This window comes from Anas acuta, chromosome 2 (genome assembly GCF_963932015.1).
Source record: "Anas acuta chromosome 2, bAnaAcu1.1, whole genome shotgun sequence".
Classification (NCBI taxonomy): Eukaryota; Metazoa; Chordata; class Aves; order Anseriformes; family Anatidae; genus Anas; species Anas acuta.
The window spans coordinates 129,741,271-129,764,657 of record NC_088980.1 but is presented as its reverse complement, the minus strand read 5'-3'; the positions used below and the strand labels follow the sequence as shown (position 1 = coordinate 129,764,657).

The 23,387-nt window shown below is 36.6% G+C and overlaps 1 long non-coding RNA gene across 1 annotated transcript in view; it reads left to right on the top strand.

Moving 5' to 3' along the window:
* The first annotated feature begins 614 nt into the window (after positions 1-614).
* LOC137851244 (uncharacterized) overlaps positions 615-23,387 on the top strand; it is a 29,643-nt gene continuing 6,870 nt past the window's right edge. The window contains exon 1 of the long non-coding RNA XR_011093090.1: positions 615-856. This is a non-coding gene — a long non-coding RNA (uncharacterized lncRNA). The remainder of the gene's footprint in view (positions 857-23,387) is intronic.

The following is a 23,387-nucleotide window of genomic DNA, read 5'->3' as shown; positions in this document are numbered from 1 at the left end:
GTAACCAAATTAAAGCCAAAACTTTCAGCCCAGGCCTTGACCTGAACAGTGAGCGAGGATCTGGATCCTGCCATTTGTACATGAGAGTTTATATGCAGCCAAAGTAAACGATGTAGTCAGAGGTCATGGGGCTAGGTTTTGAAAAGTCCTGCATAAAGAAGAGATCTCAGAAAATCAAATTTAAAAAACATTAATGTCAAGAAAATTAATTCTGATTGCTATATTCTTTATCTGCCATGACTAGACAGATGAAATAATAGCAATTTTGCCTTTAAGGTCATTTTCTTTTTTCTTATATTTCTTCCTTTTATTCATTTTTATTTTTATTTTATTTTTTTAACAGGCTCTGTACTGATTTTCCTCACAGAATGAGTAACAGAAATATGACCCTGACGCACCTTTTGTAGTTAATTCCTTAGGTCAACTTTAACCACCAAGCTCCTTGTCAGGTTATTTCTCTTAGTGATAAGGAGCAAGCGAACTTAAAAAACTGAAGCCAGGTAGATGAGCCTATTCCATAAGGTCTCTTGGCTCCACCCTTGTTAGGTGAAACCTGCCAGGTGTGGCTCATTTGACCTTTGCTATATAGGAAGCATGAGGAGTTAGGGGAGGAATTGCTTCTCCATGGGAGTTTGAGGCTCAGGTTCTCTAGGGTGCTTTTTCTCCCAGGGTGGAATGGATTCAGTATTCCCCAGTAGGCTGATTTTTCTTCATATTTTATACCCTCTGTATGAAATAGTTTTAGAGACTCTATGAGCTAGTTACGTTGGTGGTGCCTTCTCAGGACAGTAAAACCCTGGTGGTACTACTTCACTGGGAAGTAGTTTGGCAGTGACTCAAATTCAGAAGCTAGTAGGTAAGTGTTCCTGGGTTCTACAGTTGTTTAATCTTGATGAGTTTGAGTACTTCCTTCACGTTGTCTGTTTTCAGTGAAATTACTTACATGGATTCTAAGCTTCCTTCCCTGCACTAAAAAGCAGAACAAAATTCAGAAGCTTAAGTGCATACAGGTAAGCCTGACTTTGAAGAATGCTCTTAAGTATTTGTTAAGATTGAATAACAGACTGTATGAAAAAGGTGACTTACTGTGAATTCAGTCTCTGTATTGTGGCAAGAAGAAACAGATTTGGGTAGATACTGGTGGCATTATCATTACTTCTGCTCAGTAACGATTGTAAGAACGTGCTGTTTGTAAAAAGAAATGCTGCAAGAAATATGCAAGTCAAATACCTTTAAATTACTAGGAGTTATAGTTTCAAGGAGATAATTTCTTAAAGAAAGAAGTTATTGTTGGACATCTCCCCCTAGCCCCTCCATAGACCTTTTCCCTGAAGAAAAAGTGTGAAAGGTATAATTCTTACTAGTTTCTGAGGTAGGGTCAGGGGAAGATGTATTTTCCCAGTTGTTCATGCTCCCTTTCTTTTCCTCCAGGTGGGTTGTGGTAGCTTTCCAAAACTTTGACTATCCTTGGGATGTTCAGAGCAGCATGTTCTCAGTATGTCTCCAGAATGCACTTCAGGTTTTGTCTCAGGTTAAACAAATACTTAAGAGTGTCATCCAGAGATCTTTGCTGAGGTAGGATAGCTATGTGTGGCAGGGAGGGTGGGAGGATATGGGCAGGCTTCTACAGCAGGGGGCACCTCTACTGGAAAGGCCATGAGGAACCCATAGTGGATGAATTGGCTAAATAAGTCTGGCAGTATGAAGAAAGTCTCTCCTGTTCCCTACAGGCCTGCATCTCGGCTGTGGAGAAACATTCTGTAGAGGTCCACCAACTTAAAGAGAACTTCTCTTCCCCCTACCCGTACAAAGCAGTGTCTCAGCTATCAGGGATAAGCACTGTTCTGTGCAAAGATAATAGAGTGGGTACATGGCCAGTGCCAGCCTGTGGTTTTACCTATGTGAGTGACCATGAGAGGACATCAGAAAACAGGGCAGAAAAACAACCATGACACTACAGGAATGGGTACATGAGTTGCAAGGAAAAACCTTTGTTGGGAAAAAGGGGTTCTATGGGAAACCTGCTGCTCCAATTTCCACAGGGTGGTCTCCAGGAACTTGATTCAACTGAGCAGTCAACTGGTTCTTTATCTTTGGAGATACTGAAATGGTCCCTTTCTTAAAAAGAAATAGTTTCCAGCCTGTCTCAAAAAATAGTTGCTTAGGACTAAAATCTGAGTTTCTTTTCTGTAACGAATGTTCCAGCAATTAGTGTCAATAGAAGGCTTGAAGGATAAACCCTGAGTCTCTGATATCTGGGGATAAGAGAACAAAGGGGTTTCAGAATAACTATTAACTATTGTGACTATTGCATGGGACACTACACAAGTCTCTGATATCTGGCCAAGAGATTAAGGAGAAAGGGGAAGCTGAAGGCTGAGTATTCCATACCCTCTGATTTCCTGCAAAACAATAGATAGGGGTGGCTAGCCAGGATAGTGGGGCTGTCTGCTCGGGGATAGTCTGGGCATTGGTCAGCAGGTGGTGAGCAATTGCATTGTGCATCATTTGTTTTGTACACAGTAGTAGTACTATTATCACTTATTTTTTTTCCTGTCTTAATAAACTGTCTTAAACTGTTGCAGTTTAAGAGGCATTTGGACTGTACTCTTAGTCAAGTGGTCTGAATTTTTGTGTAGGCCTGTGTAGTGCCAGGAGTTGGACTTGATGATCCTTATGGGTCCCTTCCAACTCAGGATATCCTATGTTTCTATAACTCTATGATTCTGTGATTATAAAAAAGATGGGGAGCAACTCTTCCTTCAATCGGAGGAGGACAGGACAAGGGGGGATGGTTTTAAACTAAAAGAAGGGAGATCTAGATTAGAGGTTAGAAGTAAACTTTTAACTCAGAGGGTGGTGAGGCACTGGAACAGATTACCCAGAGGTTGTGGATGCCCCATCCCTGGAGGTGTTCAAGACCAGGTTAGATGAGGCTCTGAGTAACCTGATTTAGTGGGTGGCATCCCTGCCTATGGCAGGGGGGTTGGAACTAGATTATCTTTGAGGTCTCTTCCAACCATGACAGCCATTCTATGATTCTGTGATAACACACGAAGCTACTATTGCTCTCTATAGATGAGAACTGATTTGATGAAATTCTCACTTGTTTTTGAGATTCTCTCTCCCATACATTTCTCTTTCTGTCCCAACAGGCATACAACTTTTACTTTTGTAAAACATTTATGTATACAGAAGATGTGTTTGAACACTATTTCAAGGCAAACTATTTATACAGTCAAAAATAAATGGATAAAAGAGAGAAGTGTTTCTAACTCGAGGAAAAAAACACAACTGTTACAGCTAGAATGACCTCTGAGTAGATTTTGGTTTCTTTATTAAGCTTCAAAGTAATGTGCTGAATAGTTTGATACCCTGAGTTTTCTCCTTGTTGTTTCTTGGAAAATACCTGAGAAATGTCAAAGAAAATTATTGTGTTCAGAGACTAAGAGGATAGAAGCCCAAAAGCATACTGGAAAATTAATTAATGAAAACAAAATTAATCAGAATTCCCTACTCTTTTGGGACTGTGATCAAGGTTCAGCCAATCTAATAGGAGGATATTGCATTAAGAAAAACTGGTAACCCTTGTGTGAAAAACTGAAGAAAACAACCTAAAACTACACTCTATTTTGAAACATTTTCAGAAAATGAAAACTTAATTTCTAAGTCCTTATCAAACCATTCATGCAGGCATCTCATTAACCCCTCAAGACATCACTCTCAGACACTGCTTCAAGTTCTTTCCCATAGGGAAGACCAATTGACCCATGGGGAGGGAAGTCTCTTGTATTTTGTTTTAGGAAATTTTTCTTAATTATAAGATAAGGTTATTAAGAAATACAGAAGACAAGAACTGTATCAAATCAGTTCTCAGTTAGGAGCCTCCCTAGTTCTGACATGAAAGTGATTTGATATCTTGCTTCATTTTCTCTCATCTGTTACACATTCAGACAGCTCTAACAAATTTTTCAGAAGGTACTCTTGATATGTCATGATCTTTTTTTCTTGTAATATGTTTAAGAATTATTATGCACTGAGTTAACTTCCTTTTAGGGTAACCTCCTTGTATGCAATTTGTAACACATCAGATAAGGAATGTTAAAAACATCTGGACCTCTCCCTCACATTAAGAAATACATTCTGCTTCCAAAAATGGTATGGAATTGATTAAATATCTCGATTTACAGGACAATCTTACTACTCTTTAGTCTCTATACAGAAGTTATAACCTGAAAAAGATATTTAGTTACTAGAATTGCACACTGCAGTTCCACATCACTCCATTTCAAAAGCCACCAGGTATAAATGTCTGTTATCCATCCCTAGCCCAAGTCTTTGAGCAAAGAAATATGGCAGCATTTTGAGACAAAGCTTAATTAGTAATGACACTATTCCAGGTGTATCAACAAGTAGTGAATATATGATTCACTGACCTAACAATTTCATGAAATCAACAAAAAATCTCATACTCTGCATTGACATTTCCCAAGCTGCCACAAATACCCTGCAGTATCATTGCAATGTTTCTGAATAAATGTAAGGTGGAAAACAAGTAGCAAGGTATTCCTACCACAGCCATGACTAAGTAATGAAAGAAGCATTGACTGCTGTAAACTACTGATCTGCCTATATCAATTACTTGTCTGCCCACAGGAGATCAATTCTGCATTTTCAATACCATTGAAGTTTACCAAATAAAAAATAGAAAAAGAAATAATTAGTGTAAAACACTGAAGTTTGTTGTCATTGCTGATTTATCATCTTGTGTTTTTCATACAAATGTAAAAAAAAAAATATATATACATATTCTCTAGAATGGTTAACTTTGTAAGCTGTTGTTCTCTCACATTTTAAATGATTTATTTGTTTTGTTTTGAAATGTAAATAGAAAAAGCATTCTTAGTAGTCATAATACTACCATGCCTCGGTTAATTTTTGTTAAATTATTTCATACTGTATTACAATGTTTTAGTTTAAAATGTGTTTAGGGGGATGGGATGAATCAGTATGTTCACAGACAGCTACTGAACTTCAAAGCCTTTAGTGGTCTAAACTGAAACATGGTAATTAAGAACTTAGGCTGTGAACTGCATTATTTTTCCTTTTTTCTGCTTCTGCTAAAAGGATATACATCTCTGGGCTAGCATGCTGTTCTGTGCCTCACTAAATCCAAATGGGTTTATCCCCTCCAACTGGTTTAACCACAAGGTGTTAATTCAGCTGTTAGACATCCCCAGGATTTGCAATGTTTGTTTGGGTTGCCCATTGTGCTCGGACCTGCTACCTAACATTTTTATGGCAGTCTGTGCCTTTAAATGGGTTTCACTGAAGACCTTTCAATAAACATATAATTGACTTTTGGGATGTTGGCTTGATTTAGGGATAATAAAATTAATTCATTTTGGGTAGCTCAGTGCAACTCAGTTTTGGGAAGAGAGAATTGTTTGGTTTTATTGCTATCATAAAGATGAACACTTTGACAACCTACAATTTAGCTTTTTTTTGTTGTTTTTTGTTTTCAGGGTGTAAGTATTTGTCTTACACATGTAACTCCAGTGGGCTATTGGCCTTCCTCTTCAGATAAAAGGGATCTGTCGCCTTCTTCTCTTGTGTCTTGACCATACAGTAGGTTTTTTTTTTTTTTTGCATTTACTTTCTAAGCATTGTTTTTTTACATAATGAGAACTATTTAACAAGTAGGGTCAGACAAAGTTAATGTCATACTGTGGAGGAATCATGGAAACAGAATTTGATAAGTAATTTAGAATACCAGAAAGCGACCACTTTGATGGGTTTCCAGGTATGTAGGGTCATCATAGATTTGGAGTCTGAATCTGACTATAATTGTTTGTTCTTATTGTACACAGACAACATATCAAGTTGCCTGAATTCTCATCAGCCTGTTGCTCTTAAACTTGAGCTGTTTATGTAGGTTAAATGAATACACCTTATTGAAAAAGACAATTTATTGCAAGTTTAATTGAAACAGTCTAATTAAACAGTTGTGTTCAGCCCAGATTTAACTATTACAGAAAGAAAATATTGCTATTACATAAAATGTGCCAACAATATCACAATTAAGTGTTATGCACACTTTTTTTGACCTTCCCATTCCACCTCTGAGTTCTCAACTTAAATAACCTCAGTCTTGGGGAATTTTGTGTTGGGTGATACAAAGTCCTTTCTGGAAGGAATTTGATGTTGACAATGAAGATTTTTTTCCTCTTCACCCTGGAATCTACTCAGGATTGTTTTTCTAGGTTTTCTACTACACATAAATTAATCTTTCTTCACTGCTATGTAATTCCATGATTCAACCCCAAATTTGTTATATATGGTATATATTACATGTTAGCTACCTATTCATTGTTATCCCTGAAATGCTTATACCTAAGTCCCAGTGATGCAATCATTTAATAACTAATATTTAACCATTGGTAGATTATTTATAGCTTTAAGTAGCCTGGTAACTTCTTGTGCTTTCAAGACCTCTGCTACAATCTCCTGTACTCCTCTACATTGCATTTTTATTCTAGGGTCATAAATAGTTCATTCCACACAGCATAACCACTTGCTATTGCTGCCTATTGTTTACAAAGAGTATACAGAACAATAGTCGTTATACCTACCAATCAAAGCCAAGCAAAAGCTAAAGGAAATGAGATAACAGTCACCTTGTTAGGACAGCTGTTAAAGCTAAGCAAGCTTCTCTGTAGTCCAAGTCCAGGTAAAGCCTCACAAGCCCTGATGTTGTCATTCTTAGCATAACACAAAACTTGTGGGCTGTTGCTGTAAAGGCTGCACTATATTCAGTAAGCTACAAGTCTGCAGTCTTTTTTTGTTAGATGTTAATGTGATAAGAAAGAAAAATCTAAGAGATAATTTGATTCACAGAGACCAATCAAGGTCTTTCCCTAAATATTAATGTTTACATTTCTATTCTTTTTTCATCCATTTAATATATCCACTAACAGTATTTAAAATAATAAAAAATAAAACATGATATTTGGGTGATATATATGTTCTCATTCAATAAATGTATAGCCCAGGTCAGAACTCTTCAATGGGTGAAAAAACAGATGGCTTGTATTTTCATTTCTTCATTTTCTTCCTTAAGTAAATAATATTTTCTATCACATATCTGTACTGAGTCTGGCTGGGATGTTAACTTTCGCTGCAGCAGCCCATACAGTGCTGTGCTCTGCACTTGTAGCTAGAACAGCAGTGGTATCACATCAGTATTGTGTATGCATCTGAGCAGTGTTGGCACAGCATTGGGACTCTCTCCAACTCTCCTAGGGGGTGGGCAAAAAAGTGAGAAAGGAACTTAAATTAAACATGTGGGTATTCCATACCATATGTCACACTCGGCAATAAAAAGTGGAAAAAGAAGAGGGGAGGGGTGGGCACTCATTGCAAAAAAGTCTGTCCTCCTGAACACTGTCTGCATGTGTTGAGGCCCTGCTTCAAGGATATGGTCAAGCGTTGCTCATTTGTGCAAAGTAAAGAGTAATTTCTTTCCTCTGCACTTCCATACAGCCTTTACTTGTTTTGTTTTCCCTTTCCCCCTCCCTTTTCCTCTTTTTATTCCATTTAGTTGAATTGTTTAATCTTTTCTTAATAATTATTTTTTTTCCCTTTAATTAAATTAACCTTACCTCAACCCATGCCTTGCTCTTTCCTTTCCTTAGAAGAGGAGGGGAAGAAGTAGAGGGAGTAAGAGAGCAGTTGTGGTGGAGTTCAGCTGCCTAGCATATAGCATCGTAAACCCACCACAATATAAGACCTTTTACTGTGTGGAACAGCAAACAATGCATAGGCTTCTTGGCAGAAGTATTTCACCTCTACAAGGAATACAAATAGTGAGCCCTGAAAATGGGCAAACAATGAGAATATGGTGAACTCTTAGTAAAGGATGGCAACTACAATGCCAGCTATAGAGGCCCTGTGACAGGAAAATGTAAAAAAGGGACTATATCAAAGAGGTGAAAATGCCCTAGAGGTGTCCTGGGATTACAGGTGTAGCAACTGTACTGGATGTCAGCATCATGGTGCTGGCAGCAGGGGCTGCAGCGTGGCCCCGGTGAGAAGGGGAGGCCCCCCGTGAGAAGGGGAGGCCCCCCGTGAGAAGGGGAGGCCCCCCGTGAGAAGGGGAGGCCCCCCGTGAGAAGGGGAGGCCCCCCGTGAGAAGGGGAGGCCCCCCGTGAGAAGGGGAGGCCCCCCGTGAGAAGGGGAGGCCCCCCGTGAGAAGGGGAGGCCCCCCGTGAGAAGGGGAGGCCCCCCGTGAGAAGGGGAGGCCCCCCGTGAGAAGGGGAGGCCCCCCGTGAGAAGGGGAGGCCCCCCGTGAGAAGGGGAGGCCCCCCGTGAGAAGGGGAGGCCCCCCGTGAGAAGGGGAGGCCCCCCGTGAGAAGGGGAGGCCCCCCGTGAGAAGGGGAGGCCCCCCGTGAGAAGGGGAGGCCCCCCGTGAGAAGGGGAGGCCCCCCGTGAGAAGGGGAGGCCCCCCGTGAGAAGGGGAGGCCCCCCGCCAAACACAGATGGTGCTAGCTGGCTCCAATGGGCCCTGCTGCAGGGCACTGCTGAGTTTGGCCAACTCAGCAGTTGTTTTTTTATTTTTGGGGAAATAAACTTTTTTTAAAAAAAAAAAAACAGACTGGATTAAGAGTGGAGAAGGGATGAAATAGTGAGATAAAGCTAAGGGAATATCAAATGAGTAGAAGGAGATTCACTTGCAGCCTGTGGAAAGTACTACAAGGGAGCAGCTATCTATGCTGTAGCTTGCGGAGTACCCCCAGGGCGGATAAAAAGCACGCAGAGGAAGGAGCACCATAGAGAAACTGCCATGTACTCACTGCCACCCCACCAGACACACCCATTCCCCACCACTGCTCAGGGTGGGGTAGAGGAGTCAGGAGTGAAACTGGGTCTGTGAAAGGGGAAAAGACATGCATTGCTTGTATGTCTTTTTGTTTCCCTCTGGCCAAATTATTTTTTATTCAATTATTTGTTTTTCATTTATTTTTTTTTGTTTTTAATAGGCAGTAAGTTAAATATTGAGTCTGTTTTGCCCACAACAGTGCCATAACTGGAAAATGATCTGCCTATCTCAGCATGACCCACAACCTTTTTTGCTTGAGTCATTCCTATTTTCTTCCTCTGTTCTTCTGTGTCACAGACTATACAAGCAGCTGGGTGAGAGCTGTTAACCCATCACAGAGGTAAAGAAAATGTAATGTTACTCCATTATGTCCTGCTTGGGTTAATGAACATGAGAAAAGCAATGCTGTAATAAAACAGGTAACAAGGACAATAAAATAATGGCATAGTTTTGTGATGGGAGAAAATAAATATATAAATATGGCCCAAAGCATTCTGTCTACGATTAAGGTGCATAAGCAGAGGCGCTAGTTATGTTTAAAGTATAATGGTTCAATTACACAATTTATGGGAAGACCACGTGGTTTGCAGCCTTGGACAGAAGGTGCTAGGTGTATGGGAGCTACAAGGCTTAGTAGGGGATTAGAAGTCCTATTAGAAAAGGTTTCAAGTGGTGAATATGTTTACTCTTCTTTCTTCAAGGATGAAAGAGGACTGGATTACAGTGTATAAATGTTTAAAAGGGTCACACATGAAGACCTTGAGAAAAGTCTATTCTGGTTCTAAGGGATTATTATAGCAGGAAGTCATTGCTCTGAAGCTAGTAAACAGTTCTTCAGAATCAGCAACATACTGGATTGACATGCACGTGGATTTCAAGAAAATCTACAGTTATTGTAATTATTGTAATGATTTTGTTAGGAATGGTAAACGTAGCTGAAGATTTAAATTTATTGTTAGCTGGTGAATATTAGGATCATCGAATAGAAGCATATAATCATTTAGAGTGGAAAAGACCTCTCAGATCATCTGTTCCAACCATTAACCTAGCACTGCTAAGTCCACCATTAAATCATGAGAGGTATAAGGTATGTCTAATGCCTTGTTTTCCATTAATTATGATAGTGAATAGCAGATGAATATCTGAATTAAAATTACTTCCATTCTTAGAATATTGGGAATATTTATATCCTTATAATATAATTTTTATTTTTGAGTGTTAGAAACTGTATTAATCAGGAACTTTATGGATATATAAAACATCCATAGTTTTATGGTCTCTTCCTGTGGAAGAAGTGGTTAAATATGTTTATGAACACGTTAAGTTCTCAGAACATTCTGGCACTACTAAAATTTTCTATGTATATCTCTGGTGCTTCTTTAATTTCACTGAGAAAGTCACACAGTCTGATTTCTTTTTGTGAAGGATAACAAAAAAAAAAGATGATGGCAACTAGCACAACTTGCTTCTTTTCCCTGGAAAATTTGTCCAGATACCTGTGAAAATTTATATTTGTTTATAATTTTCTAAGAAGGCCCCAGTAATGTCCATAGGAGATTTTCAGAACAGTCGGGCAGTGCTGGAATTATGTACATGACACTGTACATGACATCTGCTGTAGACCTGCTGGGTCAGCCCAGTAGACTTTGTAAATGCATTTTGCTCTTCATCTGATAGACAATAGATTAATGTGTGTGTTCTATCCACAGATGAAGTCAAAACATAATTACAAAGAAATGAGTATTGAAAGTGATCAGGAAAAAACTCTATTCTTGAAAATAAATATAACCCTTAGACTTTTCTTATTCATTCTCACAATTCTATTCAGTAAAATATTTGTGTTATCTGAGCTATGATTGCCTTCTATACTCAATGCAGGAAGGGGAAAGCACCCTGTGTACTCTACCCCTATTTTCTGAACTAATTTAAGAATAGGTTTCTGTCTATTTTATTTTAACATAAATACATTCATTGTGGTACAGCAGACTTATTTCATCTTTTCAAAGAAAAACTTTGAAGAAAAAGAAAATTTTGTAATTTATTACAAAATATCTTAGTTCAAGTTGCTGTGTTATAGACTAAATGGAAAATGTGCTCTGAAAATACTAAGAATTCAGTCACTGGTGACTTGCACTGTTCTTAAAAATCATCTATAATGTTTTACTGTGATTTATGTAAAGATAGCATACACATAATCAAAAAAAATAGCATATCCTTTTCATCTTAATATTTCTTACAATCATAAAAATTGTTTTCACAATTACTTTAATACATTAGAATGCAGCATCTGCCTAAGCAGATGGAGAATAAGACATCAAGTTCAGCTGGTATAATAATCCTTTATAATCCTTGTAGTTTATAGAAATAATCTGCAATTCCTTTTGGCTTTACTAAAATTGAAGTTGTGCTTCTAATTCTTAGAATCACAGACTCACCAAATTGGGAAATATCCTGAGTTGGAAGGGACCCATGAGGATTATTGAGTCCAATTCTTGACTCCATCCAGGGCTACCTTTGAGTTAAACCACGTCTATGAGCATTGTTCAAATGCTATTTGGGCTTGAGGTAATGAACACATCCCTGGGGAGCCTGTGTTTGATCAACTTCTTGGTAAATAAAATAAATTTCTTCATATCCAAATGGAACTTCCCCAGCCACATTTCTAAGCCATTCCGTCATGCCCTACCTGGTCACCAGAGAGAAGAGATCAGCACTTTGGTCTCTACTCCCCTTCATAGGGAAGTGTCAGACAACAATGAAGTCAGCCCTCAGCTTCTCCCAAACTGAAGAAACCAAGGATCCACAGCCACTCCTCATATATCATGCCCTCTAGTGTGGTTGTTGTTGTTGTTTTTTAATATATTTATTTTCACCATCTGTGTTGCCCTCCTTTGAACACATTCTAATATTTTGTTATCCTTATATTGTGGAGCCCAAGACTGCACAATAGAATCAAGAGAGGATATTGCTGATCACAGTTAAAGATTTGCTGGGAAGGAGAAAGCAAGTGATCGTACCTCTTAATCATTCTTAAGCAGAGGCTAGAAATATCACAGAATTGTCTAGATTGGAAGAGACCTCAAAACCTCTGACCTAACACTAACAAGTCCTTCACTAAATCATATTGCTAAGTTCAACATCTAAACGTCTTTTAAAGACTTCCAGGGATGGTGACTCCACCGCTTCCCTGGGCAGCCTGTTTCAATGCCTAACATCCCTTTCGGTAAAGAAGTTCTTCCTAAGATCCAACCTAAAATTCCCCTGGTGCAACTTCAGCCCATTCCCCCTCATCCTGTAACCAGGCACGTGGGAGAATAGACCAACCCCCACCTCGCTACAGCCTTCTTTGAGGTACCTGTAGAGAGCGATAAGGTCGCCCCTGAGCCTCCCCTTCTCCAGGCTGAACAAGCCTAGCTCCCTCAGCCGCTCCTCATAGGACTTGTTCTCCAGACCCCTCACCAGTTTCGTCGCCCTTCTCTGGACCCGCTCTAGCACCTCGATGTCATTCTTGTAGCGAGGGGCCCAAAACTGAACACAGTACTCGAGGTGCAGCCTCACCAGAGCCGAGTACAGGGGGACAATCACTTCCCTAGACCTGCTGGCCACACTGCTTCTTATACAAACCAGGATGCTGTTGGCCTTCTTGGCCACCTGAGCACACTGCTGGCTCATATTCAGCCCAATATCCACCATCACTCCCAGGTCCTTCTCTGCCTGGCAGCTCTCCAACCACTCATCTCCCAGCCTGTAGCATTGTTTGGGGTTGTTGCGCCCCAGGTACAGGACCTGGCACTTGGCCTTGTTGAACTTCATAGAGTTGACCTCAGCCCATCAGCCCAGCCTATCCAGATCCTCCTGCAGAGCCTTCCTACCCTTGAGCAGATCGACACACGCACCTCACTTGGTGTTGTCTGCAAACTTACTGAGGGTGCACTCAATGCCCTCATCCAGATCATCGATGAAGATATTAAAGAGGACCGGCCCCAGCACCGAGCCCTGGGGAACGCCACTAGTGACTGGCCTCCAACTGGACTTGGCTCCATTTACCACGACTCTTTGGGCCTGGCTATCCAGCCAGTTTCTAACCCAACGAAGCGTGCACCAGTCCAAGCCAAGAGCAGCCAGTTTCTTGAGGAGAATGCTGTGGGAGACGGTTTCAAAAGCCTTGCTGAAGTCAAGGTAGACCACATCCTCATCCACCCAGTGCGTCACTTTGTCATAGAAGGAGATGAGGTTCATCAAGCAGGACCTGCCTTTCATAAACCCATGCTGACTGGGCCTAATTGCCTGTTTGCCCTGCAAGTGCTGCGTGATGACTGTCAAGATAATTATTAATTTATTAATAATTATATATAATTTAATAATTTAATAATTTATTAATAAAAATAAATATATATCCCGAATTCTGCATACAAGCTAGAAAAAAGAACAAATAGTTGCTTTCTCTGTAAATGATGATGAGACTGACCTGAACCATGTTTAAAAAACATTGAATCCCCAGACAAAAAAGATATTTCAAAACTATAAATTGAGGTTTTTAGACTAAACTATATGTAACATATTAATGTTATATTACTTTTGCAAAAACGTTCTTATTTATGTAACACACTGTATATATGCATATGTATTTTTTTCATATATTACAATGTATTAATTTCACTTTAAGTGACACATTTTGTAAAAAGTAATAATTTCTTATGTTTTCAATTTTTCATTGAATAAACTATTATTCAATCAGTTCTGCTTACAATACAAGACATCAACAGATAACTAAAAAATGTTTGATGATATTAAGACTGCATTTTTTGTTAAGGCCTCTTGAATGTTTGATAACATTAAGATTAAATTTCTTGTTAAGGTATTTTGTGCTGATGAGCTGAGGCAGAGACCTACCCTTTTCAGCCAGAAGACATTTCAGTTTCATTAAATTACTTAATCCATTCTGATACAGGGAGGGATTAATTTTCAAATATCTTTCATAGGTTTTACCGGTGATATCCTTTTTAATGAAAAACTCCAAAATGAAAATTATCAACCGTGATTATTTTTGTTATGTAAAGTTCTAATTTATTCTGAGAATTTTCATATGACAGGAAAAAATAAAACCAAAACTGCACCATTTTCTGTAGCGAGGCAGCTTTTAAAAAAGTTTCACTCAATCCTGTCCACTACTACCATGCTGTCTTTGCTACTTCCTCAAAGTTCTCAATAATCAGAAAATTCCGCAAGTTGTTACCTGTTTTTTCTGCCAGTAAATTTATACATAATTAGAGGATTTGAGCAATGATTTTCTATCATGTGTTTGACATATTTCTTCCATGTACCACTACCTACTTGGATCTTCAGTAATGAACAGTGCCAAAACAGTGCCATTTGTGCCAAAAAAAAGTCTTCACATGGTATTTTTAAAATCAACATTTTATCCTTTGTCCTTTTTCACTCTGGTTGCCAAAGCAAAGAAAAACATGTTCCTATAATTTACCAAAGGATTAAGAAAATCTCAGTAAATGTTCTCATCTCAGCTACCATTGTCATCATTTTTTATCCCTTTCAAAAAGGTAAAGAGCAATAGGCAATATGTTCCTTTTTCTATATTCATTTGGGATTTTTTCTGTTATCTCATTACTGCACAGGTGTTCTTTAATGCTCAATATACCTTATTAGTTTGCTTACTCTAGAGAAAAAATGCCCTAGTTTAAAAAATTGGTAGAGGTTAACATGGATGAAAAAATGAAATAAAAAATGCAAGACCTAGTAAAGAAATGAGTTTCTGTAAAACCCTCAATTTGTCCCTGGTTTTCAATGACATTCTTTTCCCTGTAATTTTAAACTAGCAGGACTAATCAAATAATGAGTATGAGAGTAATAGCCACTAAAGTCAAATGACCTGTATTGGACAAAAAATACTTATAGGTACTATATTTTGTTTCCAAATTTTGACTTGTGTATATAATAAAGCATATGATCTATGCACCAAACTAAACCTGCTTCCACTCTTTTAAAACCTTGAGCTATTCTACTGATCTAGACCTACAGACTTGACATTTACTGAGAACTGAAAGGGGAAGGAGAAAGAATCTACATAGCAAGAATTGTGTGCAACTTCCACTGTAAAGCTCTTAATGGGATTTTCTATGTTATGAAGTTTGACTATACAATTCATAGATCTTATTAAGTAAAGGCTGAATGTGTAAGAGCCATGTGAAGAATTTAATGGTAAATGTAGTATATATTTAATTTTGACAACAAAAATATTATATGTTGAGGAAAGACTCACTTTTAAAAAATAGATTAAAAGAAATAAAGCTACACTACAGAAAGTGAGTTGAACTTGTCACTGTTTTCCAATATTGATGAAAAAATACATGAGTAAACTATTACCATCATAGGGATTGAATAATCCCTGAGAAATGTTTCATCCAGCCCTAAATCTTTCCAACAATGAACTTGTAGTCTGATTAGAAATAATATAATATTTGAAAATAGTTTAAAGAGGAATAATTCATTAGACATATTACTCTAGCTTGTTTTGTACTGTTTTCCCTCTCTTTTGATTTCTTCTTTCTTACTATTTGCAATACATGATTTCATTGATTTCATTATGTATTTTGGTACATTTTGTACAAACTTGAAATCTCAGTTTAAAGGGCCTTCGGATAATTATATAACACAGATAATTATAAAGATAATTATACCGATAATTATAAAGATTATTATACCATGGCTGTACATGAACTGACCTTTTGGCATTTTCTGTTATGTTTCCAGTCATATAACTACAACTTTTAGACCAGCAAAGCTCACCTTTAGGGTGTAGAGTATATTATTAGCCATAGAGAGGTTCAAAGATGGCTATGACTATTACAATATAAGGAGTGGGAAGGCAATAATAAATTTACAGTTTACTCATCTGTTGCATTTCAAAAGTTTTCTACAACTTTGAAACTTAAAAAGATAAGAGTTGCTGAGGGAGGTTGTTCTCAGTGAACAAGATTCATGACTTTTATGTGTGAAAAGAATGGTGCAGAAGGAGTTAGGGAGAAAAAAATGTAAAAGTAAGAGACATTTCTATCAACTCTCTTACTCAATTTTTTTCTGAGAAATTATAGAGGTAACTTTGTTTATTGACCCAAAGGATAGTGTTATCACCCTGTCACTGTTGAAAGCAGTCCTGGGCTGTAAAAAAAAAAAAAAAAAAAAAAAAAACAAAAAACAAAGAATCAGGGCAAGTTTATGAAGCAACTTTTGTTTTCTAATGTTTGTGTATGTTTGTGTCCTTTTATATATTTCTTTTCATACTAAGATAAACTAACCTTACTATTAAATCTTAATCTGAATTCCATACTCACAATTATTTCTTCTGAGGTCTCATAAGCCTTCTGTGTTCCCTCTATAACTTTCCTGAGACAGAGGGGCCCATGTCAAACAAAACTTACAAAAACAGCAAAAGGTTTCTTCAAATATTATTGGATTATATGAGATATCTATAATAATTTAGACCAATGGATAAAAAGCAAAGAGAGTGAGGCCTCATTGGGGGGGGGAGGGGCAGGCTAATCCTAGGGGACTAATGAATAAAAAGACATCCGTGAAAATTATTGTTCTTCATGTAATGGAAACAGAGAAAGTTGGAAAAACAAACAGTGACAGTATAGCAGATTGAGTCATATTTCATAATTACTTTCTGAAAATAAATTGAGAACCAAACAAATACCTAAAAAGAAATTTTTGGGGAAAAAAAAAAGAAAAAAAGAAAAAAGAAAAAAAACTGTAAGCCATATTACTATGTTTTCACTATGATTGCTCTACTAATAGTATTTACTGTCACTGGAATAACTGACTCTTTTAATCATCAGAATGATTAGGTGTGTTAGGACAATCCTTTTTCTTAAGACAAGATTGTTAAAAATAAGAGTATTTGTGGAACTTCCTGAATTTCTTTTATAAAGCTAACTATTAGGTGTACATTAAAAACAAACAAACAAACAAACAAACAAACAAAAAAACCTACAAGTTATTTTTCCATCATTATTTTTTGACCTATGTTTATCGGGAATTTTGGTTACCTTGATTAAAGATTAAAGAGAACTCAGAAAAGATTGCCTCTCAAAGAATTTTTACAATTTTGTGAAATTGTAAGATTTTTTTTTTTTTAATGTACATTTTAATAGGAATCTCCTCCTGCCATCCAAGAATGTCTATGAAAGTCATTCATCTCCATGTTGTACATATTGTACCAAATATTCATCCACATATGAACAGGGCAGCTCCTTCTATTTATTTATTTATTTATGTTTAATAACAAAAATCACAGAGCCTAATGGCAAAATATTCTCTGTTTTGCATACCATCATTTAACTTCAATCCTCACTTAAAAGCTAATTTCCATGTCTCAATAACTGTATAGTTACTATTCATGGAACTGATGCAATACTGCTTCACTAATATATTAATAAAAACTTATGTTTCTTGTTTTAAAGATATGATAACAAGTTACCACAGCTTCCAGTATAATAAAATACATTTTGATGTGTTAAATAGTAAGTATTTCCAAAGCACAATCACACATAGATAAATCAACCATTTCTAGTTTGACTGTGTTTAAAATGTAAAGAATATACCAGCCTAGTAAAATAACATAAAATGAACAATGAAGTTTCTAACTTCAGCTTCCTGACTTTTGACTTCATTGAACATAGTTTTCAACCTTTACAGGTTGCTGTAGCAACCTATAGCAGCCAGCTGCAGTTTGACTTTCCATCCATGCTAAATTTCACATTTGCAGTAATGGTTTTATAAATGAATTCCTGACCTTTATCTGAAGAAAAATAGGTTCTGCCAAATATTAATACTTGTAGTACCTTGAGATATCCCTGATTCATATCATTTAGTTAGGGGTTGTTTCTGTCTGCTAGTAGCATGTGCTCTTTCCTGTACGAATATGTTCTCATGAGAATCAAAATACAGTGACTAATGTCAAAACTCCTTCACAGAGCCTTAAATTAAGTTTTGTTTGGTTTGGTTTAATTTACAATCCGTCTGTACTACTATAAAAATTCAAGCAATTGGTCCAGAGAGGCTTGGTGTTACTGCTGTTCATATATGTTTGAAGAAAACAAAATATTTTTTCTGGAGCTACTTCTCATTTTATATAATTCTGAACTCTACTGTGTGTTAATAAATCACATTTTACTTAAGAGTATTGTGCTTCACAAACTTTGTAGCTCTCTTATAATCAATGAGCAGAGTGGGGCACAGGACAGTGAGGCTCAGTTGTTCAAGGTGTGCTCTGTGCGGCAATTTGAGGGAAATACTCCAACACTCTGTAAAGGAAAGGGCATCACTTCTGTGAGCAGTTGTGCCTTTTCTAGACTGGTGAAGGACAAAATAGTCTATCAGTAAAAAAATAAACGTGTTTGTTTGAAAAGACAACTAAATCTAGCTTTGCATTATGCTGCTGTTCCTCAGAAATTACTCTGCCCTCATCTTATCCTGAAACATTGCTGAGCTCTCAGCAGTAAGGTGCCTCTGCACAGGGACAATCTGCTTTTAAAGCCAGGAGTGAAAGTCACATTTAGGAAGTATGTGCCTCATATCAGATAAGACTTCAGGTTGTACCTTCTACTCCTAATGACTTAGTTCTGAAGTCATTCATTTTTTGCTTTACAGTTTCTAACACTTTCATTGTCTTTCATCTTCTACTCCCAAAGCACTTATTGAGGCAAAAATGTTTATTTCTCACGGTGCCATTGCTGCCAGCATGAAGAAAAACAGGCTTGTGGATTACAAGTATCTATCTTTATTTAAGAAAAATTGATAGCTTCTAAAATAAATTTTTTATTTGTAGCCATAGTTATTCATATTTCCTCTCTGTTGTGGATTCCTGATGTATGGAGACAATGCTTATTGTTGAGTGAAGCAAATACACCTGGACTGCCAGCAGCTCTAGGGAGCTCATGTTTTATTGACTAGAGAAACTAGATGGGTGCTATTATTTTTTGGCTGTACCTTTTAAATTGATGTCATAGATACCAATTAATTTGCACTTGCTTGAACTGCCTCAGCATTCTAAGAGTTCTGAATTGTATTTATTTTCCAGATTCTGTAGCAGCTACCCATTTTGAAAACAAACAAGTTTTTTGTTTTTTTTTTCCACAATTTCAGAGAAAAACAACTTCTAAAGGTCTCTAATTATTACTGTGTACTTTTAATATACAGTAAAACATACTGAGATTTTTTTTGAAAATATTTCCACTAAGAATCATGATAATGATTTTCATTAATACGGAAGAAAAAAAAACTCTTTAGAATAAAGCATATTTTAATATTGAGTACTTCTAGCTTTATGTATAAAAACTGTTATCACTACTAAATATGCTTGCTTTTAAATTGCAGTGACCTAAACTTTCAGAAAGACATAAATCATTCTAATGTTACATTTAATGTCTTAGTAACAGATTTATTTATTGATTGATTGATTGACAGCTGATTTTGCCTTCCTCTATTGCAAATCATCATAACTTTCTTTTTTTTAGAAAAATGTGATTCCCTGACGTTTGCAGTTTAAACAATGGATTCCTAGGGAGAATTAGGGGAAATAAATTAATTTAGAAACCATAAGATTATGACACCCTGAGTCTTTAAAAGATGGGATAAAAATTGGTGTTAACAGAGTGAAACAGAGAGAAAGAAAGCAATATAAGAAACAATTGTTTACTGTTTAGTCAAGTCATATGACTTTATGGAAACTATATAAAAGTTATTGTTCTTTGAAAGATAATAAGTATACCCTTATTTTGATGCCAGCTGTTTCATGGGATAATTATATCCCATATGATATAAAACTTGTGTTGTTTTGCATGTGTTTGTTTCTCTGTTGTTGTTTTTCTCATTAGTGTTATTATAACATTAGCAAAGTCTGAAAAAGTGAAAAGCATTAAAAATATTTGGAGTTAAATATTGTCTTCAGCAACACTTGTAGAATATATAGAGGTGTTGATTTTTTTTTTTAATGCTTGTTTTTCCAACAAATGTTTCTATTTCTACTTTCCATTTTCTATACTCTTGCAAATTTGTTTTATTACAGAGTTTTAAAACTGAATACATTGATGACAGTAGATTTTTATTTAAACTATAAACTCAATGTAAAATATTAAAAAAATGCTTCTGAATAGAAAGCATTTTGTTATGAGCAGATTTAAATGTACATAAATGTCATTTTTTGTTAATATGTGTTTCATTGACTGATTGATGCTGGAAATAAATGTGATATTTTCAGTGTTACATTTGAGTGCTCTAATCTCCACTAAATAATTTTTTCCTAGGTGTCACCTCCAAGATAATGATTAATGACATACTAATAAAGTTCACTTTGGCAGTCTAAAACTGAAATGTCATTTCTACTGGGTATGAATAATTTTCAGCTAAATAGAACCTTGAATCAGCACCATGATGTTCTTTGTTTAAGGACTGTATTTTTAAAATGTTTTAATACAGCTGAAAGTGGAAAAAAATATGGATGTGAGTTATCTACATGATAAAGTGATGTTTTTGTTGGCTGATTCTCTTTTTAGTCTTAGAAATAAATTAACTATTATCAGTCATTAAGTATAATCAGGTTTACAAATCAGTCTACAGTGCTGCTAGCCAATCAAAAAATGAGAGCACTAATTCCTGTCCTCATACTAATATGTAAATTCTCTTGTCTAGTTGCATGCCTAGCATGAAAATGGAAAACATAAATCAGACTCTAATATTCTTAACTGGAAACACTAAGTGAGCACACAGTGAGCAACTGAAGTCTGTGCCCCAAAGAACTTAAAATCTTAAAGATAAAAACAAGGATGTCAAGAGAACATACTGAAAATTCTGGGAAATAAATTCACAGGATAGTTTTAAAGCTAATATTAGTATTCTTCTGTATGTGTTAATGGAAGTGACTTTTCATAAGGAATGTAACAAAAATTAAAAAATGAAATAAAGGCATAAAGATGAAGACAAAAGAACAAAAGAAGAAAAAGTCTGTTTTGAGGTTCCTGTTAAGTTGTACAGAATGTTAAATGAGAAAATTAATCACATGATGTGGTGGTTTCACACTGATGGCTAGCTAAACACCACACCACTCTTACTCCCACTCCTCAAAGAAAAAAAGGTGAGAAAATGTGATGAAAAAAAAGTCTCAAGGATTGAGATAGACAGGGAGATCACTCACCGATTACTGTCACAGGCAAAATAGACTCTGCATAGGGAGATTAATAGAATTTACAGACTATTGTCAGCTACAATTGTCAGCTTCCATATCATTTATTCTACTTTGTTCTATTACTCAACTGTTTTTTTGGTTTGTTTGTTTGTTTGTTTTTGTTTTGTTTTCCTTTATTTATGTTTTCTTGTATTTAGTGACTTTTCACAGAATCACAGGATGGTTGAGTTTAGAAGGTACCTCTAGAGAATATCTGGTCCAAGTCCCCTGCTCAGTCAGGGTCACCTGGTGTGACTGGTCCTTCCTTCCTCCCTTCCTCCCTTCCTCCTTTCCTCCCTTCCTCCCTTCCTCCCTCCCTCCCTCCCTCCCTCTCTTCCTCCCTTCCTCTGCTTCCCTCATCCTTTTTGCCAGCATGCCCCAAATTTGGCACATTTCAGAAACATAAAAATAACAAATTCTGTTCACTAAATGAAGGAACAAAAATCTGGACTGAAAGGCATGAATTGTATGCCTGCATTTATGCAGCACATCTTTTAATTTATCTATGTTCATTTTATTGCCATTAGTCCAAGACTATGTTCTATTACCTGTACAAATTTTGTGTTTTATTCTTCAATCATAGTCAGTTGTGGATACAACTTTATTACATTCTGCACAGGACACATACTAAAATAACCCATTGTCAGTACCATAAATACAGCAGAAGCTAGTGAATTACTTGTATATGGAATGTTATCCATATCTATATATATATAATAAAAGGTGCATAATTTAAATAATACAGTAAGCAGACATGGATTATTGTTTTGGTACTGAAAAAGTAGCTCATTTTCTCTAGATATCTTCACAATAGAATAAAGAATGTACTCTTTAATGTTGTTTTTATGATCAGTATGCACATCTAAAAGTTTTACTTACTTGAAACAAAATTTATTTCCTACAAAAAGGATGTATTTTACTTCCCCAAGACAACACTGTTTAACGTTCCATTTAGGAGTGGAACATAAGGATATTACTTCTTGCTCCTAAATTATCATTGAAAAGGCCAAAGTAGTTCAGACACATTTTGAAGTGCCCTTCAAAGAATGGTCTTTAAATGATCTTCAAATATCTGATTAATTTTAATTAATTTCAAACCTTTTAAATTTTAATGACTTCTATAAATAAGAATAAAACAATAGATAAAATGTATTTATTTTTCCATAATTATACAGAATTCCAGAAAATAAATCTAACACAGAGAAAATGAACAAAAAAAAACTTTCCATATCATATTCTGATGTAATTCTATGAAACGCTCCAGAAAGATTCCTGATATTGTTCCTGATATCTTCTTCTGGCCAAGTTGTCTTTTTATATAAGCTGGTATTTCTTTTCCCTTTCCCTTGGTATTTTCAGTGATGTGTAGAGTACAACTTTCTTCACCTACCTTGATTAAGCCTGCTTAAGATTTGAAGAAAGTTTAAATTACTGAAGCTTATTCAAAGTACAGAGGCTTTTCATTTACTTTGGAGAAGTGAGGAGATATTTTAGTATATATATGGCTTGTATCTGTGCTAGGAATACTAGCATTGCAGTCATAAACTGCCCAGACTTCAAAATATAGGTTGTAAAATGACACTGGGTGGGTTGATCCTAGCCAGCCTCTAAACCCCTGCCCTGTTTTTTACTCAGCACTATCCAGCAGGATGGGGGAGGGAATCAGAAGTGCAACGGTTATAAAACTCATAAGCCAGGGTAAACACAGTTTAATGGGTTAAAAAAAGCTGTGCATGCAAGCAAAGCCAAATAAGGAATTTTCACTAATCAGCAGGCAGATGTTTAGCTACTGGGGCTAATGCAGGGCCTCAACACACAAAGCAGGTACTTGAGAAAATGAATGACATAGCCTTGAATATCCTCCCTTCATTCTCCCTTGCTTGAGCTTTTATGGCACCATAGAATCATAGAATTATTGAATATCCTAAGTTAGAAGGGACCCACAATGATCATCAAGTCCAATTCCTGACTCTCAGTCCTAAACTACAGTAGCAAGCTTCACTCCTCTTGCACTGCAGGATATGCAACTTCATTGCTTCAAACAGCTATCTGGACAAGCCAAATGGTGCTTCATATACCTTTCTGCCAGCATTCGTCACAGAAGTTCCACCAAGCCTCTCAGTGTTTTGGATCAGTGTCCTGAACTCCAAATCATCCAGAGCACCTCCTTTTCCGAACATTAGCCAAAATTAGATAAAAGTAATACTTCCTGTGCTAACACCACTACTAACTGTGCTAACACCACTACTTAATGTGCTAACACCACTA